Source organism: Stylophora pistillata, chromosome 10 (assembly GCF_964205215.1).
Source record: "Stylophora pistillata chromosome 10, jaStyPist1.2, whole genome shotgun sequence".
Lineage (NCBI taxonomy): Eukaryota > Metazoa > Cnidaria > Anthozoa > Scleractinia > Pocilloporidae > Stylophora > Stylophora pistillata.
In genome coordinates, this window is record NC_142528.1 from 1,319,769 (window position 1) to 1,332,149 (window position 12,381).

Sequence of the window (12,381 nt, forward strand, 5' to 3'; positions counted from 1 at the left end):
GCCACGAACTTGCGTTCAGAGTCTCCTGAGTCAATGAACGCTATCCTAGCCTGTCTTCAAATTCAAAGTATTTTGATTTCTTAACAAGCTTAAGATCTCGAGTTGTTCTTTAGAAGTAGTTCAACTTCTAAGCTTGAGGAAATTCGAGCCATGTGGTAAAGTTCAACATCAAAATCTCCTAGGCCATATTTGCTGGACAATTCTGTTAGACCAGGGATCTGGCGTACTCCTAGTGATATGTAGTTCCAGTTTTTAGGATATTTAGGGCGATCCGGTCTTTTGTAAGCTATCAGTAAAAGCCCACCACAAATGTCAGTCGTCAGTTAGATTTTCAGCGATTTGTCAGTTGTCAGTTAAAATTTTGGCCATTTGTCAGTTGTCAGTTAACCCCATCCAGACTCTCATGTGTCGTCTGCTGTTTAAAAACCGAAAGCTTAGTCTCATTGGCAACACTTTCCTCTGTTCCAGTTTCAGCCCGAGGCCTGGGTTTTATCACAGAACTCGTGCAGCACATCACTCCCCTGCTCTTTTGTCTAAACTGATGGTTCAGGAGAGCATACACGAAGGGGTTGACAGCTGAATTAAGCAACACCATCATGTCAACGATAGTGATATGGACAAACGTGATGTTGGGAGTCGCTAGGAATCTTAACACGTATTCAACTGACTCTGCTGCCCAACAAATTGCAAATATGACACTGACTGTCATGATCATCAAAGTGGCGCGTTTTCGTAGAAAGAAAGAGTTAGTAGTGTCAGCTCAAAAGCTATGGCCAATATGATTGTGACGATCAAGACTTTTTTTCAACTTTTCCGTTCACGGCTGTCCCTATAACAGGCAGTTTGTCCCTCGATTAACTTTTCATACCATTCCCATGCAGTAGGAGAGGATGTGCCAATAAGAATTTTGCCTGAAATTAATAAAAGACCCGAAGGCAGTCTAAAAAAGATTTGCAAAAGTTTCATTAAAGCAACCTAAGGAACTTGGGACATAATTTCTTTCCGTGGATTTTCATCAACTTACAGTAAAGGAACCTGACTGTATGACAAGGGGCTACTTTCTGTTTCTATTTGCTTTGTTTTATCAAATCAACCATGATGCCTTTCCTCGAAAAAAATGGAATTTCTGGCGTTTGAGTGCCAACGAATAAGCCGGAAATTAAATATTTCTGCGGCACGAGAGGAACAGGGCAAGGGCCTGGGTCCTTGAGTATAGATGTATTATGGGTATAGTGATACGAGTATTAAAACTTGTGATTACACGTGGGCAATCATTCTAGACCTACACCTTCTCAGCTATTGCTAAGTTTATTTATTTATTTATTTTTTGTAAGTATGCATATAGCCTAGTAGGAAGGTTACCTGAGCTTGTGCCTAGTTCCTACCCAGATTTCCTGTCTCTTTTTCCCTACGGGGTATTTTACAGCAGTTTTTTCTGGCCACCGTTCTAACCACGATGTTTGTTAGTGGTTGCTAAGCTCTCGGTATGTCTTTTTGTCGTGTGCTTTGATAACGATTACTGAAAATGCAATGTTTTTGAGTATGTGTTCCTTCATTATTGTACGCTGGTGCTCGGCCGAAACATGCAAAATAAACCTAATGGTTCACTACATTAGTGTCTGTTAAGAAGTGTAGCTGAAATAAACCGCTTCTTTGTAGTTTAACCTTAAAAGGTTTAATTTACAGTTGTTGACGTAAATGTAATTTTTGTACATAATGCATTCTTTTCCCATATGGGGAGTTTTTCTAACCATTTTCCACTGCATTATCGCAGTAGGGTAGGACTAGAACGGAACATATGCGATCCATGCGAGTAGTCCACCCAATAAATCCCACCCATCCCACCCCAGGGGAGGACATCCATCACGCAGTAATCTCGTGCGTGGTCATCATTACTGATATCTGTAAAATGCGCCAACTTAAAAACCAGAAATGTGATGTAGCGGCTCGTTTACTGATTCCTGTCATGTATCGCTTAGAGGGTTATTTGGATTACTTAAGCCAAACTAGGAAAACACAAAGAGGACATCTTCCTCTACAAATTGAAATAAAAGGCCATTAATACACATTATGAATAATCGAGTTTCACCAACCAACTGCATCCCAGCGGAACTAATTTATGATCAATTCTGACAACCACTGAAAGCCTTACATCATAATTCAATAAATAGGGTCGCGTATTTGAACGTAGATTAAACTTCAGCTGTCCCAATTTATAATTATCTGAGGTGCTACTCAAATTAGAAAACCTTACTGTGGTGGTTCGAATTATAACGGGAGAACATGGTACATGTATTCTACTGCTTCGTTTTCGCCGTTTTAGCTTCCCTAATACCAGACAGGACAAGGTGAGATTCTCCTTCTAGGAGCTGTGTCCTTGCTCACGTCTAATTACTATTCCAAAGTTTGCGAAAGCATTATTTTCCTTTTTTTTCTATCTTTATTTACACAGCTAAGCCTTGAAATATTCAAGCGAACTTATTCTACTAGTATTGGATATATGAATTATTTAATTTAAAAATGTTTTCCCCTTGGACTGCAATAAGATAAGCTCGTACAGATTTTGTTAGATGTTCACATATTTTGAAGTTATTTTACGACACATGTTATGGAAATGAGAAGACTACAAAGGATATAATGTAAGGGTAATGTGGCTTTTAGCAACCAAAAGAGGAAAAACATTTTCTGTTTCTACAACGGTATCCAAAAACCCCATTTTCGACTTTTGGATCCCGCTCGATGGCTCAATAATGCCCAACGGGGACGATCCTCAAAATAGCCTCTTCTGAAGCAAAATGTAACTAGCTTGGAAATTTTAGAAATAAGACACTGGCTGATAATTTTGAACAATACAGCCCGTAGCTGGAAAATACTAAACTTTCACTTTTCCATTAAAAGTAAAATAACAAGGGATTTGAAAATAATATGATAACGAATTGAATTAGGAAACGGAACTCTGTTGTTTCTGCTGTCATCCTGATAAAGAATAGTCAATAGGCAGCTGTCAGTACTTGGTATGTAAGGTAAGCAAAGTGGCTCTTATTAATGAGAAAAACAGATTGTTCTGTGAGTAAGTAGGTTATATCCTGCTCGAAAATTCTCCCTTTTAACGATTTTGAGAGAAGGCAGTACTTGACAGGTGTTGAAATCTGAGCCGCCAAACCAGTTGACAAATCCGGTCGATGAAGACGCAAGCTACAAGCCGTCGGTGACCATAAACTGTATCACAGAAGGAAAATTAGCGCTTTTTTGAAACTGAAATAGCATGCAAATTATTTGCGCTATCCCGATAAAAGTTTAACAAATCAGCGTGTACTCTTATCGAAAACAATTTCGTTATCTCATTGGTGAAAATGTTGTGGACCCACGAGGCTCAGCCCAGTGAGTCCAAACATTTTGACCACAGTAACTATGATGATGACGATTGACATGTGATTCGAAAAAGACGATAGCTTTTTTAGTGAACGAATTTCTAGAGATTGTGCATACCATGAAATCAATAGGTCAGAAATGCCTTTTTCTTCTAAGTATAAAAAAAAAAAAAGCGATCTACGGTTTACATAACCTGTGATTAAACAAACGGAACGTTAGAATAAAAATCCAGGCCGTGATGTGTTGGTTCAAGAAAATTTCAAAATCAGACAAAGCAAATCTCTTGAAGGCTGAATGAAGTATAAGGTCTGTTCGACCGTATGTCTATTAAGAAGAGACAGCCACAGGAGAAAGGTTTACTGTCAGCCTTAACAAAAGAAAAAGTTCGCCCTTTGATGTCGTACACGTAAAACCCGGACCTCCTTACGAATTTTGTTTTTCAGGAGAAATGCTTTGGAGATTTACTTATTTTCTTGTCTGTGTTTTGTTCACCAACCTTGCAACCTCTGAGGATCAATGCAGGACAGAAGTAAACATTCGTGGCATAGCTCTCAAAGGTTTTGTTTCCAAGAGAATGACAGTAGTAGCTCCTGATATCTGTGATATTTTATGTGAAAGAGAAGTTACCTACCAGAGCTATAATTTCAACAGAAAAGAACAGATCTGTGAATTAAACAACCGCACAAAGGACGCAAGAGCTGAGAATTTCCGCTCCGTAGATCCAGCGTGGTTTTATATTCGCCGTTTGAACGGAAGAGGTAAGTACTTGACCAAGCATTTTAAATGATAGTTAGACATATTTTAGTCATACTTCCCACTTTACAAACAGCCAACATTTTCTGATCTTCCGCGCTTTCCGTAAAAAAAAATAACTAAAAGCCTTAAACAGTGGGCTTATGAGTGAGAGGACCCCGCCTCTCAAGGTCAGCTTGATGTCTGACAGAGAGTTTAACCATTCTCAGCCAAAGAAGGACATTCAAGTGAAAGGAATTCGAACACACCTACGAATACTTTGTTTTCACATATTTATCCTATACCAGCTCCCTTGGGTTCGATTTCGGAGTTAGCAGCTCGTTCATGCCATGAGATAAAAGCAAGCGAAAGGAAAGACATTGCAAGTAGCAACTACTGGCTGGATCCATCTGGCACTGGGAAAGCAGTTCTGGTTTATTGTGATATGTATTTGGAAGGTTAATCACATTGTTTTAAGTCACTTCTGGTTTCCTTCTTTGTTAAATTCGTCGATTCTTTAGATCAATCTTCTTCGGTGCAGCATGAATTGAAAATTTTCATCATGCACTAGTTGAGAATTCAGCGGCAACTTTGTTCTGTGGTTCCCGCTTTTCATAAAAAAGCCAAAAAGGGCAAAAAGTCGCACCAACGGACAAGCTGAAACTAAACTGAATTTTGATGAAAGTTTGAAAAACATTCTTGCTTCAATATTGCAGGCATTGTCCATTTAATTGAAAGAAAATATTAAAATTCTGTTGTGTTGTGTGGCCATGATTGTCAATTAAGTACAATGTACTGTTTCCCTGATAAAAAATACAAACATATTTCTGTGGAACAATAATCGTTACGCCCCACTTTAACAGACAAGCTGGACCGGTCTATTAAAACTGAGTAATATTTATGAATAAAGGCTGATAGTTTCTCAAGAAACTGTTTGGGGCTGCGTCGGTGGGGGTAACGAGATAATTTCAATAAATCAACAAAGTTGAAATGGTAAATTGGCCACCCTCACGATTATAATAGCTGACGTTTCGAGCGTTAGCCCTTCGTCCGAGCGAATAGAGGAATTGTGGTTTGTGTGTGCTTTTAAAGGCAGAAAATGGAGCTACGTGATTGGTGGGAACATGGCAACGAGAAAAACACGAATAAATTAGTGGAATGAAAAGCGTTCGTTGATACCTGTGGGATTTAGACTGCCGGTTTGAAAGATGAGCTTTTGTTCAAGAGTTTACGGGTTTCCGTGCTACCTAAGTGTAACTGGGAAAGACCGCAGATTGCGATATGTTGCTTGGAATGATTAGGCAAGTTAAAATGTCTAGCGACTGGTTTCGATGTGTCCTTGTCATTCCTCTCCACGTCGCGAAGGTGTTCTCGGAATCGGTCACCTAGTCTTCTGCCTGTTTCGCCGATGTAAATCTTTTTGCAATAAGTGCAAGTTATGCAGTAGATTACATTGGCGGAGGTGCACGTGAAGTGATCGGTGATCTTAATGGATCGTTTGGGTCCCGATATTTTCTCAGTGTTGTGAATGAAAGGACGCATTTTGCATCGTGCACGAGCGCATTTAAAAGTGCCTGGTTGGTCATTAGTCTGAAAAGAACTTCTGACCAAAAAATTACCTACGTTTTTGTCGCGTTTGAATGAAATGAGCGGAGGCTGCGAAAAGATAGTGCTTGTCCCTGGATCGTTTTGAAGTAATTTAAAGTTTTTAAGAATGATGGATTTAACGGATTTGTTGTGAGGGTGAATGGAATGCGGTCGGAATCTTCCTTTTGTGACGTTTGTAGTGCTGAATGTCGATCAATAAGTTGGGCGCGGTGGTAACCCGCTTGAACGACAGAATCAGGGTAACCACGTTTATCGAATAACTGGCACATTGACTCTGATTTGTGGTGGAAATCAGAGTCATCGCTACATAAACGACGAAGTCTTAGAAACTGAGAGAAAGGAATGGAGTTCTTAACGTGAGATGGATGCGAAGACGAATACAACAAGTAATTATGCGAGTCTGTAGGTTTGTTATACACACTAGTGCATAAACCGTTGCCTTCAATTGAAACTTTGATGTCTCTTTCAGAGCCGGGTGAAAAGAATTGACTGCGGTTATGAATTGAGTCAGCTCCTCTCTGGTAGAGGAGGTGGCGCCGATGCAGTCGTCGATGTAGCGACCGTAGAGTTCAGGTTTGGAGCCGTTTTAGTAGTGTTCGACAAAACCTACAAAAAGATTGGCATAGCTAGGTCCCATTTTGGTACCCATGGCTACACCATTGGTTTTTGTGTACCCGTGGCTACAACACTGGTTTCTTGACAAAACCTCTCGAGGGGACCAGAGGAGCTAACTGGTTTGTTTGTCGATCTGGAGATAAAAGCATCGCTAGTGAAAGATCTGTGGGAGGAATTGGGAATCGAGTGAATGGAAATGGAACTGCAACATCTCTGCTTTGATTTTCTGGAGGAATCGAGACTGGTGGTAATTTTTTGGCGGAATTATTCGCTTCGGGCGACGGACACTTTTAAAATAGGTTTCCGGCCTTTTAGCAGTTGAACACCAACATAGCGCTAACTCGCCGAAAACGCTTGAAAATGGCCTGAGACGCTAGGAATCAACAAAGAAAACAACAAGGCAATAAGGTAAGCCCATTTTTTTCAAAACAAGACATTTTTTTCTCTCTTTTAAGGCAAATCGATAACATCCCATAAAAACCTTTATAAATATAAAACGTTGCGCAACACGGTAAGAGTCACATCCGCTTTTCCAGTAGTGAGCTTGGGCTGCCTGTGATTTACCATTTCAACTTTGTTGATATCTTGAAATTATTGAGTAATATTTGAACAACTCAAATAGACATCTTGAAATTATTGAGTAATATTTGAACAACTCAAATAGACATTTGTTAAAATTCGCCTCAGTTCTTCTAGGTTTTCTCTTTTTCCTTTTTCCAACCTGTTCATAGTTCTGAAAATACAACGATAAACAGCTCAATGTTGGCTGCATGACTATAAGATATGTGTTATGGACAGGAAGATTGAGGAATCATTAAAGTACTCAAGATCAAGTATTCTAGAAACATTTTAAAACTTACTCGTGACCTATCAATAGAGAGGAATAATGAACTCTTTATTAGGAAATATTCAGCCTAAAACCTACAATGAGCCTCTAAGGCCCGGTTCAAACGTCGAACTCTACATGTGCCGAACCTAATACCTATTTGGGTCGACCCAAATAATTAAGTTCGACAGTTGATTCAGACGTCAGTTAATAGAGGGAACTGGTTATGAAAGCCGGCGAACTTCAAACGATGGAACTCTTTGTGTTGGTTCATGGCATGTCACGTGACCGCGAAGCTGCACAAAGTGCTTCCAGTTTATTCTTTTTTTACGGATGATCTGAAAATAATCTAACTGAAATATTATCTTAAGAGGATTCGTAAGTGATGCCAAGGGTCAACTGCTCCGTCCTTGGCTGCGGATCGTGCAGACGATCGAAGGGAATAGGAATTTTTAAGCTGCCTGTCGCGAAAGACGAGGCTCATCGAAAATGGCGCAACAACAAATTAAAACCGTTACGGTCAGCGGTTACTAATATGAACCCAAGAGGATTCAACATGGCGGAGTTTTCGGAAAATCGCGCGAGAAACAACTCGGAAGAGTTTCTCATCGCTAATGCCATCCGTGAAGGAAGAAGAAGGCGCCTTAACATGCAAATGGCGTTAAACCAGCTAGTTGCTCAGAGGAGGAGAGTTTTGAATGCCTGTTTTCTTGTTGTGTTGTTTATTTCATCACAACGAAACAACATCATTCCTGTGTCTCGCTCCTGTCGTCGGTTGAGGAGAAGCGCTGGATGGTGGAAGAATGCTCGGAACAACTATTCGGAGGCAAGATTCAAGAAAACATTTCGGATTTCTCGGTCAATACAATACAATACAATGTTCTTTACAATACAATATTCTTTATTTCGAGAGGGCAGATGCATGATTAACCCAGTAAAGAGTTTTCTAACACATGGCCCTCTAATAAACCCACCCAAACCACCCCAGGGGAGGACATCCATCACACAGTAATCTCGTGCGTGGGAAATTAACGTCTCTTACCCCAACCTTGCAGGAGATGGGACCTCCATTCATTCGTCCCTATCCGAGAAGACTAGAATATCTAACCATTTCTTGATGTTATAGAAAGGCAGCAAATTCTTCTCAATTATTTTAAGACCTTGAGTGTTGGTCCTGCTTGGGCTTGAACCCTCGACCTCCCGCACAACATTCCGGCACCCTACCAATTGAGCTAACCATCATCATCCAACAATAAAATTTACGGCTGAGATTTCCGATAAGGAAACAACATTCTTGGACACCTACATCTACAAAGCGAACGATTCGAAAAAGACGCAGTCCTTGATGTGCGTACTCCTTTTAAACAAACTGAGACATTTCATTATGCACATTATAGTTCCTGTCACCCTCAAGGAGTTAAAAAAGGCTTCATAAAAGGGGAGGCCCTTAGACTTCTCAGAACAAACTCCTCTCAAACAATATTCGAGGAGAAAATCGCAAGTTTCAAAGCGCATTTGCTGAAGAGAGGCTACCCAGAGGACCTCATTAACACAACCCTCTCAGAGGTGAATTTCAAAAACAAGAAACTAGCTCTTCAATAGAAACAGAAGACGAACCAACGAATCTTGCCTTTTGTTACACAATACCAACCATCAGTGCCAAACCTAAAGCAAATTCTCATGAGAAACTGGCATTTAATAGAAATACAACCACTACTGAGCGAAATATACAAAAGACTGCCCCTCGTATCTTACAAAAGAGGACGGTCGCTCAAAGACATACTCGTGAGGGCAAAACTTTGAATAGGCTATTCTAAACACGCGCTGAGAAGTCGTGTAGGCCTGTCAACCCCATCTCACATCGAATGTAATCTTATGCGCATGGCAACTACCTAAAAGGTAGTGGGATTGTGGGGAAAAAATTACAAATTTAATATATTTATAATGTATGCATTAAGATCGGCACCTGTGAAGATCGACGCATGAATCGAAGTAGATCTTTTGCCGTTCTACTCGACAAGCTCAGTCGAATAGAACGGCAGAGTCGACCCTAATACAAAAGCGTCGATCCTAATTTATTGAAACGTCGAACTTTACATGTGCCGAACCTAATTAGTAGGTTCGGCACATGTAAAGTTCGACGTTTGAAACGGGCCTAACTGATATATCTCTGGTGGTAACTACTTGAACCTAAATACATATAAATCAATACATACTTTATCGACTTTCCTCGAAGGAGGCTCCTCGAAGACAGACGTCAACAACGATTAACTATCAATTACTAATTACGATACACGATCTAGAATCATAACTAATCATGATTTAAAATAAGCTCAATCAAAGCACCATTTAGAGTCATGCAATTTATAGAATTTAAGAAAATTTTATTACTGGTGTATCTAAAAGATAGTACTGCTGCGGTACTTTCTGTTAATAGGGACATAACTTACGCTGTGATTCATTTACTTGCAAGTGCAATGCAAGACTTTACATTGAGGAACATATCTGCAGTTATCTTCTGCGGGAGAGAAATTTTACTAAAAAAAAAAAGAAAATAGCGCGCGGAAAGAAGAAAAATATTGCCTCCGGTAACACAAGCTCATCCGGCTTTGCCAAACCTCAAGAACATACGGATGAGATAGGACATCCTAAAACTAACCCTTAGTATCACATCGCAAAGGAAAGTCATTAAGAGATATCCTAATAAGAGCTTAACTTTGAGGGCAGAAGATTTAAAAGAGCTAGCGAATGGCAGGAGTCGCACAGGCCCTGTGAACACCATCGGTAGAACTTCCTTTTGCTTTCCCGATTACCGGCGTGTCAAGTTGCCTAAGGTAGAGCTATTCATTTATCAAGTGACTCCTTTCATTGCCCTAATCCAACTGTCCTTTTTTCAGTAATCAAGATAGTAGATTTACCATACAATAATCGCGATTAGTTAATTTGCCTTTTCTTTGGCAAGTAGATTAACTACACGGTTGAGTCGTACATTTCAAACATAATTAAAATCAATTTTTAATAGTTCTGTCAACCGTAGCAGAAAAAAACGGCGTTAAACGTAAGATGGTCAAAACGTTAACCTTTAGCTGTAAAAGCCATCATCCCATTGAGACCCTCCATAATCAGCGCGTACATGAAAAAAACTGAACTAGAAAGAGGAAGCATTTGTAAACGTATTGTACAAATATGATGCGAATGAATTTAAACCTTCCTTTTAAGATAATTTTTAATGGTAGGCCTGTGTGCTTCTTTTGTAACCTTTCAGGGTTACCGCCTGGCAGGGAAATTACACAGAAATTTCAAAATGATAACCTCTCAGCTAACTTGCAGAAGAGTAAGTAACTCCTTCATCATGGTTTAGCGGATACTGAAGTTTGCAAAGAAAAAAGAAAATAGGCCTCTTTTTCTTAATTGTCAGTTCACATATATTCATATACAAGCTTCTGTATTCAAATTTTTTCAGCGGGTTAGTGGATCGCAAGAAGCTAATTCAGGAAGTTCATGTATTCAGTTTGCAACCAATTTTTTCGCAGTAATGAGATTAGAAACGGTTATAATTTTGGGGTAGCCTAAATGAAAGTTTAGAAAAAATAGGCACGTCTACGATGCTCTCTATGCAAGTTTTCTGTCTCTGCAATGATGTCCATGAACATTTTCGGCTCTTCCATGCCGCACAATGGACAAGACGACTATTGGTAGACCTTTGGTTTTGAAAAAAACGCCGAAAGGCTTGTTGGAACTTAACTGAAATGGCTCTGCCTGACACAGCCTTTCTAAAGTTTCGCAATAAAATGTTAAATTCTCATGGGACCAATGGACATTTACCTGACGTTGATGGCAGCAAGTCTCATGCGTTCAGTAGTTTTGATTTGGCACCACTGAAGAGATCACATGCCAGTCATTACAAACTGTCATGTGTAGGTAGTTTGCACGTCACGTCATTGCCGCCCTGTTGGTGGACGTAAACAATAGATATCTCATTAGCTCCACTTGTTCGTCCACCATCATTTGTTCTTTTCACCATTGTTACCTGTGTCTCTACAGATTGGTTACAAACCACCGATAACTTGCCACATAAGGGGTTTGTTTTCTAGCATAGTTAATCGATTAACTATGTTTCTAGTAAGGGTTCTTCACCAACGTGATCTTCAATTGAGCCCTGACAGTAGGATTGAATTCACTTTGCCAAAAAACACCTTGTAGGGGTGATTATCTTCTACTCTATTTTGTTCTTAAGTCTTTGGTTGGGTGCATTAGTTTTCTAAAAAAAGTGTATGAGTCGCAGGGGGCATTAATTAGCTTCTTTTTTTCTTTCCATATAAGTTTTCATAATAAAAGGCAATCTTGTGGTCAGTTATTATTACGAAAAATGTCTGATTGAGAAAAATGCTCGAGGTTATTAATAAAAACAGCTGGAAATATATTTATTTAGGAAAAACATGTCCTCAATTTAGGACAGACCGGAGCCCAGAAAATTATATGAGCAGATTATTTCAACTTTCACAAAAGGCGTTGTCCAAGCAATGTTTAAAATGTGAAAATCGACTATTCAAATATTCTTTCACCTTAAAGATGTTTAGATTACGTCCAGGCCGGTACCGACTAGTGAAGACAAGCGAGTTAGACCCCTTTACAGGTAACACCCTCACACTCCGTTTATTAGACTATTTTGGAAGGAACACTTAAAAGAGTACACCTCATTGACGAAATATGCCACCTCGACAAATTTGGCGTCCTAAGGATCGATAAAACTTTTAAGAATAGTACGATCGAAAACTGGAATTGAGGCTACTTCATGCGACGGACTTTTTGCAAATTCCAAACTTTAACTATATAGAACTCTGTTGTTCTGTTTTAGGGGAGTTTGAATCATTTGTGATAATATTTTAATTTAACGCCAAGCGATCCAATACTTAATTCACTGTCTTGAAGAAATGCCATTGCAAACCTAAAAAGCGATGCTTTTGAAGTTATTAACCTTAGCAACGCCACAACCTGAAAGGGCTGAAAACAGCCGGATTCTTTATTCAGTGCACAACTGCCAGCTCCACAAGTTTCTTTTTTGTGATCAATTCTTGTGCAATGCGTTTTCGACATTGCCCGAAGAAAGAAGACCATGAGTTTGACTTTTTGAAACTATTTAAATCGAGAAGATATTCGAAAACTTAACAGAACGTCGCTCGAATTAATCACACAGAAGCTAATATGGTAATGCTGTCTATTAGCTC

At 39.5% G+C, this 12,381-nt stretch overlaps 1 pseudogene; it reads right to left on the reverse strand.

The window, feature by feature from the left end:
- Positions 1 to 379: 379 nt before the first annotated feature.
- LOC148721247 (QRFP-like peptide receptor) overlaps positions 380 to 12,381 on the reverse strand; it is a 68,773-nt pseudogene continuing 56,771 nt past the window's right edge.